This window comes from Carcharhinus amblyrhynchos, chromosome 14 (genome assembly GCF_965287045.1).
Source record: "Carcharhinus amblyrhynchos chromosome 14, sCarAmb.v2.hapA, whole genome shotgun sequence".
Lineage (NCBI taxonomy): Eukaryota > Metazoa > Chordata > Chondrichthyes > Carcharhiniformes > Carcharhinidae > Carcharhinus > Carcharhinus amblyrhynchos.
Window position 1 is genome coordinate 74,643,953 of NC_137337.1, and position 15,033 is coordinate 74,658,985.

The following is a 15,033-nucleotide window of genomic DNA, read 5'->3' on the forward strand; positions in this document are numbered from 1 at the left end:
AGCACTTCCATTGGACTGTGGGAGGAAACTGGAGCACTGGAGGAAACCCATGCAGACAAGGGGAGAAGGTGCAGACCCTGCACAGTGATCCAAGCCGGGAATCGAACCCTGGTGCTGTGAGGCAGCAGTGCTAACCACTGTGCCATCCCTATATATTTGCATAATCAAGTCCGGGTCTCTCGCTTGTTTTCATTCTTCACTACAATTCAGTCTTAAGGGCAAGAATGTTACTTAGCAAAGCTTAAATAAAAGGTTCCTCACAACATCAATCACACTGTTTTGGGGAAGTGTTTATCACAGCCTGTGAGTATTCCAGTTTAATTCTGTCCAGTGTTATGCGAGTAGTTGGACGTATGAAATAAGTGTTCAGTTTCATGTCACTAGAATACAGCTTCCAAGTCATAAATGTATTTCAATTTGTTTTTGATTCAGGCATTTTAAATAGGAATGAGGATCTGATGCTTGTTATTGGATTAAATATGTTAAGTAATTTGCATGTTTGCAATGAAAGGACATTTATGAGCGCTACACACTTTTTTAATCAGCACAAGTTTGATATGAGAAACAGCTTTTTCACAGTGTGTCCTTCAGGTCTGGAACGTACTACCTGGAAATAGAGACAGGTTCAATCGAGACATTCAAGAGGGCATTTGATTATTTGAATAGAAACAATTGCAGGGATATAGGGAAAAGGCAGGGGAATGGCATGATGTTTAACACAAAATTAGAAAATGCTGGAAATTAAAATTAGAAAATCTCAGCAGGTCAGACCGCATCTGTGGAGAGAGAATAGAGCCATAGAGTTTTTCTTTCGGATTCCAGCGTCCACGATATTTGGCTTTTAGGTCATGATGTTTGTTAGGAGAGCTGGTGTGCTCACAGTGGGCCAATTGGCCTCTTTCTGTACCATAACAATTCTGTGATTCACAATAAAAAATCTTCAAGAAATAAATTAAGCCACGGTTGCAAGCATTTGTTGGAAATACAAAAATGATTTTCTGTATGTTTTAAATCTATGCTCAGTTGTCTGATAAACGAGCACAAACTATTCATTTGTGTTCAGCATTACATTTGAACAGAATCTAGTTGTTGCCTTAACAATTGCACACAAGCTAGAAATCATTTTCCCTCTGCCCTGCCTTATCTTCCCGAGGGGCATTGTCATACTCTTTCAGATGCATCAGTTTAGAGCACGGGTCAAACAGTTATGTATGATCTTTATAGATTTAGTATGACAGTTAACCACCCACCATTGGGTGGGAGTAGTAGCTGCCTTTGAAAAAAAACTTAAATACTGGGAATATGTTATGTACAAACATTGAAATCATGATTTAATGTCAGTACTGTCATATTACTGTTTCAATAAATTTAAAAACAATCTCAAAGTTTGTTATACTCCTGCATGATTAAGTCCTCTGAAATTGCATACCAATTTACCATTTAAATTAAAGCTAAAGTTTATTTATTAGTCACAAGTAAGGCTCATGTTAACACTGCAGTGAAGTTAGTGAAACTTCCCTAGTCGCCACACTCCGGCGCCTATTCGGGTCAATGCACCTAACCAGCATGTCTTTCAGACTGAGGAGGGAAACTGGAGCACCCGGAGGAAACTCACGCAGACACAGGGAGAATGTGCAAACTCCACACAAACAGTAATCCCAGCCAGGAATCGAATCTGGATCCCTGGTGCTGCGAACAGCAGTGGTTACCATGCCTTTGCTTGTAAAATATAAGAAATTTAGCTCATTTGCGTAGAATTTCTTAAATTGAGCTGTTAATCTTCTGTGAGTTAAATCAGAGAAAACTGCAAAAAATGTTAGATTAGAAACAAAAGAGATGTGTTGCCAAAACTATTGCCATCACCAACCCAGTTTTCAATTGCAACAGAAATGCTGGGTGAAGCATTAAACACATGCTTGATTTCTTTCTGTCACTCACTCAGTCTTCACTCACATTTTGAAAAAGCCTATTTGTAAAAGAGAATTTATTGGTAAATTTAACCGGAGTAAATTAATATTTGACTAAGTAATGCAAAATTTAAATGCAGCCCAGTATGATGAGGTAAAATTCTGAAAGCTGACTGCTCATTGTATACTTTATCCTATATAAAAAAGGCAAGGCTGAGGATCATGTGGCTAGCACCTTCAGAGCAGCGATCACACTGCAGCTAAGAAGTACACAGGCAGAGAAGGAATGGGTGCTTGTCAGAGTATCCCAGAGAAATGGGTAGGTACTGCAGGAATCCCCTCAGCCTATCTCACTCTCTAATCGCTTTTCCATTTTCAAAACTGGTGTGCGAGATGGTTCCTGGGGGCACTGAAGCAAGAATCAAGTTCAAGCACCATGGGTGGCTCAGCTGTACAAGAAGGGAGGTGCTATAGTGATAAGGGATTTCATAATTAGCAGGTTGCCAAATGGAATTTTGATTTGCCGTAATAGAGACCTGGCTCAAAGAAGGGCATGACTGGCATTAAATAATCCATGGACTGACAATGTTAGGAGAGACAGGGTAGGAAGAGAATGGGAGTGGTGGTTGAATACAGATGCCATTACTGTATTGGAGAGCAAAGATGGTACAAAGAATGTAACAGGTGTAATAACACTGATCGATATAGTATATAGATCACTAACTTAACGAATGTTAGATCAGCCATGATCTTATTAAATGGTGGGTCAGGCTCAAATGGCTGAATTGCCTACTCCTGTTCCCAATTTCTCACGGTCTAACTAGTGGAAAGGATGTAGAGAAACACACTTGCAAAGAAATTGGAGAGGTGCAAGAGTTATGGAGTAATTATAATTCTGGACTCAAGAACTTTGCTACCATCAGATTTTTGAACGGACCTGCCTTATATTAAGTTAATCTTTCTCCACACCCTAGCTATGACTGTAACAGTATATTCTGCATCCTCTCCTTTCCTTCTCCCCTATGTACTCTATGAATGGTTTGTTTTGCCTGTATTGTGTGCAAGAAACAATACTTTTCACTGTACCCCAATAGATGTGACAATAATAAATCAATTATCCAAATATAGACTGGGATAAGAATATTGCAAAGTTAAGGTAAAAATAAAGTTTATTTACTAGTTACAAGTAGGCGTACATTAACACTGCAATGAAGTCACTGAAAATCCCTCAGTCATCTCACTCCGGCGCTTGTGCAGGTACAGTGAGAATTTAGCATGGCCAATGCACCTAACCAGCATGTCTTTTGGACTGTGGGAGGAAACTGGATCATCCGAAGTAAACCCGCGCACACGCGTGAAGAATGTGCAAACTCCATGCAGACAGTGACTTGAGCTGGAAATTGAATTCAGGTCCTTGTCCTTGGCACTGTGAAGTAGTGAAGGGATATGATTTCCTGAAATGTATTAAAGATAATTTTCTGTAGCTGTATGTTTCCAGTCCAACAAGAGGGCAGACACCACTGCCCCTGGTTCTAGGGAATGAGTTGGCCCAAGTGGATCAGATATCAGTGGAAAAACATTTAGGGGACTGTGACCATTGTATCATAAAGTTTAGGTTGGCCATGGAAAGGAAAGGGAACAGTACAGAGCAGGGATAGTTAGCAGGGGAAAACCAACTTCGATTGGATGACAACATATCAGAATCAATTAAGTTGGAATCAAATGTTAGCAGAAAAGACAGTGACTGAACAATGGGCCACCTTCAAAGAAAATATATTGCAGGCAATGAAAAGGTATATTCCCTTGAAAGGGAAAGGTAAGACAAATAAACCCAGAGAGTTCTGGATGATGAAAGAGTTGAAGATGAAAAGGAAGAAGTGCGTGTCTGACAGATGTCAGGCAGAAAATACAATGGAGAATCAGGCTGAATATAGGAGGGGCACAGGGGAAGTGAAAAACAAGGCAAGAGTATGTAAAGAGACTGGCAGAAAACATAAAAGGGAATCCCAAGATCTTCTATAAGCATATAGGGCAGCATGGTGGCACAGTGGTTAGCACTGCTGCCTCACAGCGGGTTCAGTTCTGGCCTTGGGTCACTGTCTGTGTGGAGTTTGCGCATTCTCCTCGTATCTGCACAGGTTTCCTCCGGGTGCTCCAGTTTCCTCCCACAGTCCAAAGATGTGCAGGTTAGGTTGATTGGCCTTGCAAAATTGCCCCTGAGTTTTAGGGGGACTAGCAGGGCACTAGCTGGGGTTATGGGGCCTGGGTGGGCTTGTGGTCGGTGCAGACTTGATGGGCTGATGGGCTAATGGCCTCTTTCTGCATTGTAGGATTCTAGGATTCATATAAATAATAAAAGGGCGGTAAAAGAAAGAGTGGCCTTTTAGGGACAAGAAAGGGAACCCGCACAGACAGAAGAAATAGTGGCGGTATTAAGCAAATACTCTGCATCTTTCTTTACGAAGGAAGAAGATGCTACCCTAGCCAAGGTGAGAGAGGAGGAAACTAGCATGCTGAAAGAATTTACAGTTGAGAAGGAGGAGATGTTAGGCTATCAGGACCAGGTGAGATGCTTCAAAATGTGCTGAGGAAAGGGAATGGAAATTGCAGAGGCACCAATGACAATCTTACAGTCTTCGTTAGTCACGGCCAGAGGGCTGAAGAATTGGGAATGTTACATCCTTGTTTAAAAAGGTTTGCAACGGTAAAGCTGGGAACTGCAGACTGTCAGTTTGACTTCAGTGGTTGGGAACCTTCTATAATTTGGGACAAAATCAGCTGGCACTTACACAAATGCAAGTTAAGTAAGGAACAGCAGCATGGATTAATTAAGGGAACATTGTGTTCAATGAGATTGCTGGAGTTCCTTGAAAAGGCGACAGAGAAGATTGAAGAGGGCAGTACATGGGGGTATATGAATTTCCAAAAGGCATTTAATACAGTGTCACACTACACACCTGGGAGCAAGATGCCAACTCATGGAATAAGCGAGAAAGTCAACACTTAGATAAGAAATTGGCTGAGTAACAGGCAACAGAGAGCAGGGAAAAATGATCATTTTTAAATTACATAAACATGTTTGGTGGATTGGGCAAACAGGTGGCAGATGACGTTCAATGCAGAGAAGTGTGAGGTGACCTGTTTTGGCAGGAAGAACATGGTGAGACGGTTTGTAATAAAGGGAGAAACTCTAAAGATGGTACAGGTACACTGAGGTCCCTCTGTTCATCTACATAAGTCATTGAAGATTGCAGCGCATATTGAGAGAGTAGTTAATAAAACGATATAGTATCTTAAGCTTTATTAATAAGGGCATTGAGAACAAAAGGAAGGAGATTATGTTGAACTTGTGTAAGATACTAGTTAGGTCACATCTAGAGTACTGCATCCAGTTGTGGATGCCATTCTTGAGAAAGGATGTGAAGATATTGGAGAGAGTGCAGAGCATATTCACAAGAATGATTTCAGGGATATAGAACTGTAACCATGAGGTTAGATTAGCACAGTGGCACAGTGGTTAGCATACACTGGACATTCTCTCTTCCACCCTGTTCCATCGGGGAAAAGATACAAAATTCTGAGGTCACGTACCAACCGACTCAACAGCTGCTTCTCTGCTGCTGTCAGACTTTTGAATAGACCTACCTTATATTAAGTTGATCTTTCTCTATATCCTAGCTATGACTGTAACACTACATTCTGCACTCTCTCCTCCTCTATGAACGATATGCTGTGTCTGTATAGCGCACAATAAACAATACTTTTCACTGTGCGCTAATACACGTGACAATGATAAATTAAGTCAAAAACAGTGCCAGGAACCCACGTTTGATTCCCAGCTTGGGGCACTAAGTGTGCGGAGCTTGTACGTTCTCCACGTGTATGCGTGGATTTCCACCAGGTGCTCCGGTTTCCTCCCACCGTCTTAAAGACTTGCTAGTTAGATGCATTGACCGTGCTAAAATTTTCTCTCCCTGTACCCAAACAGGTGCTGGAGTGTGGCATCTAGGGGATTTTCACAATAACTTCATTGCAGTGTTAATGAAAGCCTAATGTGACACTAATAAACTTTAAATTGCGCAGACTTGATGGGCCGAATGGCCCTTTCGTGCACTGTAAAGATTTTGTGATTCTGTATGTGTGTGATGGAGTGGACCTTAGTGCAAAATTTTCCCTAATTGAACACCAAATTGGGAGAGGAGTCTAACTTAATCTGTAGCGATTACTGGAGTGGGAAAGGGAGATGTCATGCTGATATGATAATTGTGTTTTCCTGAGTTTGAACTAAGTATGCAAATATATTGCTACTTGGAGCATCAGTTATTAGATACCTCAGGCTTACACTGACTTGAAAGCTGAGCCAAGTGAGTTTCCTAAGATTACAATTTAGAATGTTAATGTTGCTCCTGCTATGGCATGCACATACAATGCTCCATTGTTTCTTTACTTGGGCATCAATTAGTCTTGGGTCAACATATCAGCTCTTGCAGACAGGGAGTACTGGTTTTACCTCCTTGGGTCAATATGATTGCAGCCAGAAGCTCATTGTTAAGCTAAGCTACAGGGATATTGCATGCAACCCAAGTGCTTGGTGCTAAAGCTGAGTTTTTCAATGCGGAAGTGTTGCATTTCCCAGAGCTGGTATCCTTTTGAAAAGAAAAGGAGTAAAAGAAAGGCATGCAAGCGATTTGTTTTTCCATAGTACACACAAATCGTGTTATTTACAAAACAATAAAGCTCTATGAAGCATCATATTTAACTGCATTTATTCCTGCAACAAAGATGATATTGAATGTCCTGTCGTTTCATCCATGTCAAATAAAGTTGACATTTTTGATTGTGACAATGGGAAATTATTCACTATTCTGTTTTTCTGTACATTCTGAATGAACACTTTGTTTAAGCTGGTTGGACGCAATGGACTTTATTGACAGGCATCAACTGTTTCCATTAGTGTTTAAGTATAATTTTCTAATTGAGTGTTTGTTTGAAATACTTCTTGGTTGCCAGTTAAGTTACTGACCAAGTTCTTTGGATGGCTGAGTTTGTAAAGTCAACCACCGAACCAGGAAGCTTCAGGTTCAATGGCTACTTCAACCTGAGTTAGGAGAGGGAAACCAGCCAAGGGATTGTTTAGTGACACGCCTCCCGCCCGCCTGCAACGCCCTTCCATTCAGGACATCTCGTCCAAAAATGCAATGTTCCTGCACCAAAGTATCAACCTAGATCCTAATGTATTGCGACAGTAATGTCCACGCGTGTGTAGAATAACCTAAGCCAGTTAGGGTAGCTCTTGATTATGACAGCCACATCTTTTGTTTTAATGATAAACAACAAGGAAAAATTTACCTACCTTGCTTAGAAATGTTGCCATGGACTCTATTACGTCCATCTGAGTCTTAGGACTTCTGGTTAACTGGTCTTCCAAAAGATGAGCAATGCCAACTCTGATCAATGCAGCAGTCCCTCACTACACCACTGGAATGTCAGCATTGAGCTGTCACTCAGTTCTTTGGAGTGGGGAACCCATAACCTGCTGACTCAAAGAAGCGAGAGCAGCCAGGTGGACACTTCGCAAGAGTTCACCAACAATTCAAGGAATTTGTTTTGGCATACTTAAGAACATAAGAACATAAGAAATAGGAGCAGGAGTAGGCCATCTAGCCCTTCGAGCCTGCCCCGCCATTCAATAAGATCATGGCTGATCTGTCGTGGCTCAGTTCCACTTTCCCGCCCTCTCCCCATAACCCTTAATCCCTTCTCTTATCAAAAACCCATCAACCCGCTTCTTAAAAATATTTAGCGAGGCAGCCTCCACCACTTCAACGGGCAGAGAATTCCAGAGATTCACCACCCTTTGAGTGAAGAAGTTCCTCCTCAACTCCGTTCTAAACCGCCTCCCCTTTATCTTGAGGCTGTGCCCCCTAGTCCTACTGTCTTTTTTGAGCGGGAAGAGTCTCTCCACCTCTATCCTATCCATCCCATTCATCATCTTATACGTCTCAATGAGATCTCCCCTCATTCTTCTAAACTCTAACGAGTACAAGCCTAGTTTATTCAGCCTCTCCTCATAGCTCAATCCCCTCAACTCCGGTATCAGCCTAGTAAACCTCCTCTGCACTCCCTCCAGGGCCAAAATATCCTTGCGCAGGTGCGGCGCCCAAAACTGCACACAGTACTCCAGCTGCGGCCTCACCAATGCCCTATACAGCTGCAGCAAGACCTTCCTACTTTTATATTCAATCCCCCTCGCTATGAAGGCCAGCATCCCATTCGCCTTCCTGACCACCTGCTGCACCTGCAAGCTGGGTTTTTGCGATTCATGCACAAGGACCCCGAGGTCCCTCTGCACCGTCGCCTGCTGCAGTTTTTCGCCCCGTAAGTAATAGTCCTTCCTACCATTCTTCCTACCAAAGTGGACCACCTCACACTTGCCAACATTAAATTCCATTTGCCATTTCCTGGCCCATTCGCCCAGCCTATCTAGATCCTTCTGCAGACTCTCCACACCCTCGATGATGTCCACTCTGATTTTTTTTAAATCTCTTCTTTAGCCTGTCATTATGGGAAGCCCATTTGAACCATATGGAAACGATGGCACAGTGGTTAGCACTGATACCTCACAGAGCCAGAGACCCAGGTTTGATTCTCACTGGGTCATTGTCTGTGCACGGTTTGCACGTCCTCCCTGTGTCTTTGTGGGTTTCCTCCAGGTGCTCCTGTTCCCCTTCCCACTCCCAAAGACATGCTGGTTAGGTGCTCTAACCGTGCTAAATTCTCCTTCGGTGTACTCGAACAGTGCTGGAGTGTGTTGACTAGGGGATTTTTACAGTAACTTCATTGCAGTGTTAGTGTAAGCCTACATGTGACACTAATAATTTTTTCTTTCAGTTTTAAAGTTATTTTAATAGGGAAAGTAAGGAGAAAGGTTAGAGAAGATAATGATTTTGCCAGTTTCTTTGGAGAAAAACCAATTGATAACTGTTGCATGAAGAAGCTTTTTTTCCTTCCTTTTGGTATAATGTTTCTGATCATGCTCATCTTAATGGTGGAGGAAGATACTGCTGTGTTAAATATAGCTGATGTTAAACTAAGTGAAATTACTTAAGCAGATATCTGAGTTGTGATTTAAAATAAATCTGGGCCCGAACCTGTGCAGGGAGAACCAAGTGCTAAGTTTTATTTTCCTCCTTTAATTGTAAGAAAGTCTTTAAGATAGATTTTAAAAGCGAGATTCTACTGCAAAAATTCAGTGCCTTTGTGAAACAGCAATTTACCTGAAAATGCACTGAAAATATGTTCTAGGCCGTGTTTAAAACCTACTTAGATGCTGATATGATTGACAGCTAGATGTAATGTGAAGACAAATAGTTTTGATTCCTGGTCTGCAAAGCAATGGCAGCATGTGATTAATCACAAAAACAACTGAAGCAGCCTGTTCATGTCACCCAATCGCTAATCAGGTATAAATCCCTCCCCTGAAGTGACTGACATAAATAGAGTGCTTTGAACGCCATTCTTTACAGGCTTTTTTGACATTATTCAGTGCGGTTTCTTATGCCGTCTGAAATAACTTGAAGTTGTGGTGGTGCACTTAGATTTTTTTTTATAAAGCCAGCATTCTCTATATTGTGGCAGAGAGGAAAACAAAACCTAAACCAACGTGGGACTCAAAAACCCGAATAAAGAAGCAGAAAGGTTGAAACTCTCCCTGTGTGATCCAAGTCTTTCTGGTGTTATGCCAGGGCATCCTGATGGCTGACAAAACTATTACTATAGAAACAGGAGCCTCGTTCTTCAGAATGCTGCAGGAATGCTAATCTTGACTGAATGAGGATTTTCAGCTGCATTGGAAGGCTGAAGGAGTAGAAAAAGTTTGTATAAGAAGGACAAAAACTATTAAGGGAGAGGTAAGTAATTGCCATTGATGGAGAGAGAGAATTTGTGTTAAATTCATATCCTCTGTGTGCAGAATACAATTTGTTTGAACAACAGTGATAACTGTGCTGCAGTAATGAGTTTAAAAATAACCTGTTGTTTGATGTCAGTGTCTTCACAAATATGTGCTGACTTCTCTGTCCAAAGGCATGTATTGAAAAGAAGTAGAATGGCAACCCATAATTTTACTTGTGATAAATTACTGATCCTTTTGAATTGTGTATCCTTGTTAGCCACCTATCTTTTTGCATATATCTCGATGGGATAAGAGACCTGCATTTATATGGCACCTTTCGTGACCACTGGACAACATGATTCTAAGTGACCTACCCCATATCCTGAGACTGTGACCCCTTGTTGTAGACATTTCAACCCCCCTCTCCAAACCAGAGGAAACAACATCGCTGCATCCATTCCTGTCAGAATGTGCATTTTGTCAAGTGTTTTACAACCAGTGAAATATGTTTTTAAGTGCAGTCATTGTGTTAATGTAGGAAACGCAGGAACCATTTTGTGATGATGACTAAATCTATTTAGTCATGTTGATTAAAAGATACGTATTGACCAGTACTTGGGGGAAAGTCTTGGGCTGCTCCTCTTGGAATGCTTTGTGTCCATCTAAGAATGCAGAAGGAGCCTCAGTCTTATCCGAAAAGTGGTATTACAGCACTCCTTTATTACTGCCCAGGAGTATCAGCAATTCTGTTCCTCAAAAGATGGTTGAGGCAAAGATGGATCGATTTTTGATAAGCAAGGGGGTGAAAGGTTATCAGGGTAGACAGGAATGTGAAGTGAAGGTTAAAATCAGATCAGCCCTGATTTTATTGAATGGGAGAGCAGGTTCAAAGGGCTGAATGGCCTACTCGTGCTCCTAGTTCGTATGTTTGTATTTTTGTGCTCAAGTCCAGAATTGGGACTTAAACCTGGAACTTTCTGTCTCGGAAGCAAGGGTACAATGACACTAATTCCTAAATTCAGATTTTTTTTTCAGATATTAAGTTTGGGATTGATTATTAAAGCTTTATTTGGCCCTGATGCTTCCTAGAAATAGCTAGAAATACAGGTTAATTAGATTGTCAATTCGATTTGATACAGGAATGGCATAGTGGTTAGCATTGCTGCCTCACAAAGCCAGGAACCTGGGTTCACTTCTGGCCTTGGGTGATTATCTGTGTGGCGTTTGCACATTCTCCCCATGTCTGCGTGGGTTTCTTCGGGGTGCTCCAGTTTCCTCCATGTTCCACAGATGTGCAGGTTAGGTGGATTGGCCATGCTAAATTATCCCTTAGTGTCAGGGTGATTAGCAGGATAAGTGGTTATGGGGATAGGGCCTCAGTGGGAATGTTGGCACGGCAGACTTGATGGGCCAAATGGCCTCCTGCACAGTAGAGACTTTATGAATCTAAACTCCAGGAGGTTGAGGGGGTCTGCTATTTCCAAGTAATTAGTACTTACCAGCTTCAGGGGTCAGAGATCTGTTTGGTCCAAAAACTCTTGTAAAAAAAAAATTAAGTTTGCTTTTCTGTTGAGCCCAGGGAATCTATTCAGCTTCAGGCTATGGAATTGAAATGATGTTTCTATTTTATTAACTTCATATGTTTTGTAACTTTAATTTACGCCAGAGGTTACTGCTACCCATGGATTCCTTTTTATTCCTTAAAGCAAACTGTGCGTGGCACAGTGCTGAAGTTGTTGAGCAGGAGGAATCCTTATGCCAACTGAACTTCTGGTGTGCGATTTAATAATTGATAAATTCTCTGGTCATTGTATGAACGTCCATCACTAGCCGTACTGCAGAGAAAACATTGGACTTTGTAAAACTGCATTGGAGAGTTTTTCTGTCAAGTTGGATGGTGTAAGAGAAGTGTTTTGGACTGAGTGGAAAAATCCTACATATTAATCTTTTCAAGCAAATTGCAGCTTATGTTCTGTCTGAATATTTTTGACTGAGAAAATGCCTGAAACAGTGGAGCCCAGAGCAGTTTAGGGGCAACTTGCTCCGATCACAAAAATGCCATATACAGAAAAATAATCAAAAGGCCTTCATAAGAATCATAGAACCCCTATGGTACAGAAAGAGGCCATTCTGCCCATCAAGACTGCACCCACGATCCACCCAAGCCCTATCCCTGTAACCTACATAATTACCTGGCTAATCTCCCAGACACTAAGGGGCAATTAGCATGGCCAATCCATCTAACCTGCATATCTTTGGACTGCGGGAAGAAATCCACACAGACAGTCACCCGAGGCTGGAATTGAACCCGGGTCCCTGGTGCTGAGAGGCAACAATGCTAACCACTCTGCCATCGTGCCAAATCGTAAGAACTAGGAGCACGAGTGGGCAATTCAGCCCCTCGAGCCTGCTGTGCCCTTTAATACGACCATGGCTGATCTCATCTGTGCCTCAACTCCACGTATCTGCCCGTTCACCACAGCCCTTCAAAATAAGAATCATGATCATTTTATCAAGAGATCTAGAATATAATCGGAGGAAGTTTTGCTACGACTACTCAACTGATTTCCAGGATGGCAGGATTGTTGTATGAAGAGAGATTGGGTTAAAATGGCCCATATCCACTGGAATTTTTTAAAAAAGGTATCTCATTGAAACATACAACATTCTGACGGGACTGGATGCAGGGATGTTGTTTTCTGTGGCTTGGGAAGGTGGGTAGAATATCTAGAACAAGGGGTCACAGTCTTAGGATATGGGGTAATATTGAGTTAAGAAGAAGTTTCTTCACTCAGAGGGTGATCAACCTGTGGAATTCTCTACCACAGAAGGCTGCGGAGGCTAGATCACTGAATATGTTATAGAAAGGAAATCAATAGATATCTAGACTCTAAAGGTGCCAAGAACACAGGAGAATGGCGTTGAGACAAAGGATCAACCAGGATCATATTTCTTGGCAGAGCAGGCTCAAAGGGCCAAATGGCCTATCTCTACTCCTGTTTTCTGTCTCTATACATACACTATGTAGAAAAGATGTATTGGTCTTGGAAGAAGTATAGCACAGGTTCACTGGAATGTAACCAGGACTCCAAGAATTAAATGATGCGGTGACATTAAAGTATGAGGCTTTTTTTAACCCTGGAATATAGAAAGTCATAGTCATAGAAACCCTACAGTACAGAAAGAGGCCATTCGGCCCATCGAGTCTGCACCAACCACAATCCCACCCAGCCCTATCCCCAAATCCCTACATATTTTACCCACTAATCCCTCTAACCTAAGCATCTCGGGACACTAAGGGGCAATTCTTTAGCATGCCAATCAACCTAACCTGCACATCTTTGAACTGTGGGAGGAAACCCATGCAGACGAGGAGAATGTGCAAACGCCACACCCAAGGCTGGAATTGAATTCAGGACCATGGAGCTGTGAGGCAGCAGTGCTAACCACCGTGGCCAGAGCTTTTTTGTGGGGTACAGAGTTGAGGACAAGGGGACAAATGTTAAAATCAGAACTAGGCCTTTTCAGAAAAATGGTTAAAAAAAACTTCTTGGAGAGGGTGGTTGAAATGTGTAAGACTCTCCCACAAAAAGTTGTACATGCTGGTTCAGTTACTTTTAAATCAGAGGTTGTTTAATTTTTGCTAGCCAAGGGTTTTAAGAGGTTTGGAGGAAGGGGTTTGGATGCAGAATTCAAAAGTTGGGCCCATGGCATAATGAAATGCATTTTTTTAATATTAGAAAAGCTAACTAATCCAAGTAGCTTGTGATATTAAATGTCAAGCTGAAGGTGACTCATTTCTTCCTTTAAGTATGAAATTGGAAATATCTAGGCTTTCTATTTCTCTCTGCCTCTCGACCAGCACAGCACTTGAAAATGTCACTATTCGTTTTGTACACTTAAACTTTACATTTTACCTTCACCCTCATCATCATCCTCATTTTGTGTTATGTTATTTAACCAAAGATTAGGGGGAGGCGATGGCCTTGTGGTATTATCGCTAGACTATTAATTTAGAAACTCAGCTAATGTTCTGGGGACCCGGGTTGAAATCCTGCCACATCAGATGGTGGAATTTGAATTCAATTTTAAAAATCTGGAATTAAGAATCCACTGATGACCATGAAGCCATTGCCAATTGTCAGAAAAACCCATTTGGTTCACTAATGTGCTTTAGGGAAGGAAATCTGTCATCCTTACCCAGTCTGGCCTATATGTGACTCTAGAGCCACAGCAATGTTGTTGACTCTCAACTGCCCTTGGGCAATACATGCTGTGCCATATATTGCCAGTGACATTCATGTCCCATGAATGAATTTTTTAAAAGGTTAGCATTTAAATGTTCCTCAAAATGGGAAGATTTGATCTTTGTTATATTCATTGTACAAATCAGCACTTGCTTGCAATGTTTATCACCTCCTGAGTTGCCAAGTGGTTGTCTCAGCTTGTATTCTCAATTCATTGCTGCTACTCTAAGGCAGGAGGGGACAGTTGCTGAGTTCAAACAGAAAACGTCGGAGGACCCATTGAAATATGTGTCACTTAATTGATATCAAATTGTTGCTATCCTGCCAGTCTAGGCTACAGCTTTAAAAACATCGATTCCAGTATTTTGGCTGGATTTGAGCTTAAGTGACTAACCTCAGAATAATCAAAGGAGGAAGTTTGCTTTGAAGCTGTTTGCTGCCTTGTTATGATTTGTCACTAAGTAGTCTCTCAAAACCAGTTAAAGTCCAACAGGTTTATTTGGTAGCACAAACTTTCGGAGTGCTTCTCCTTTGTCAGGCACTCACCTGATGGAGAGTTGGTCCGAAAGCTCTTACTGTGCCTACCTCAGTCCAATGCTGGCAACTCCACATCATCGTCATGAATTGATACACTGAAGTTTTGATGTGTTTTTTTATTTGGAAATACGACAAGGTCTATTCTATGGCTGCTTCCCATCTCCTGCTATCATTGCTGTTATTTGCTCGATTGCTGCATCTGATGGTTGATACTAACTCACTAACCAGACTAACGGATTCCAGTGTAAATTTGATGCACCTGAAATATTGTTGTCAACTTGTATTTCAAAAGAAATCTTTTAATAGTTATTTGGGCAAAGTTGCATAATTGATCACAATAAAGGAAATGAGAAGTTTAGACTACTTGAACACAGAGTTGAATTAGTACAGTTTATGAAAAGCCAAGACTCAGATTCAGAATGTTTCTTAGGATGAGCGGCATGGTGGC

General features: G+C 41.6%; 1 protein-coding gene across 2 annotated transcripts in view; it reads left to right on the top strand.

Annotated features, from left to right (window-relative positions):
* Positions 1 to 15,033, top strand: part of pals1a (protein associated with LIN7 1, MAGUK p55 family member a) — a 103,336-nt gene that overhangs the window by 34,156 nt on the left and 54,147 nt on the right. Inside the window, exon 1 of one of the 2 annotated variants that reach the window (XM_080203127.1) lies at positions 9,550 to 9,817. The exons of the other annotated variant lie outside the window; for it this stretch is intronic. The gene's annotated coding sequence lies outside the window, so the exon portion shown is untranslated. Of the gene's footprint in view, positions 1 to 9,549; positions 9,818 to 15,033 lie in introns of those variants that run through there. 2 annotated transcript variants of the gene reach the window in all.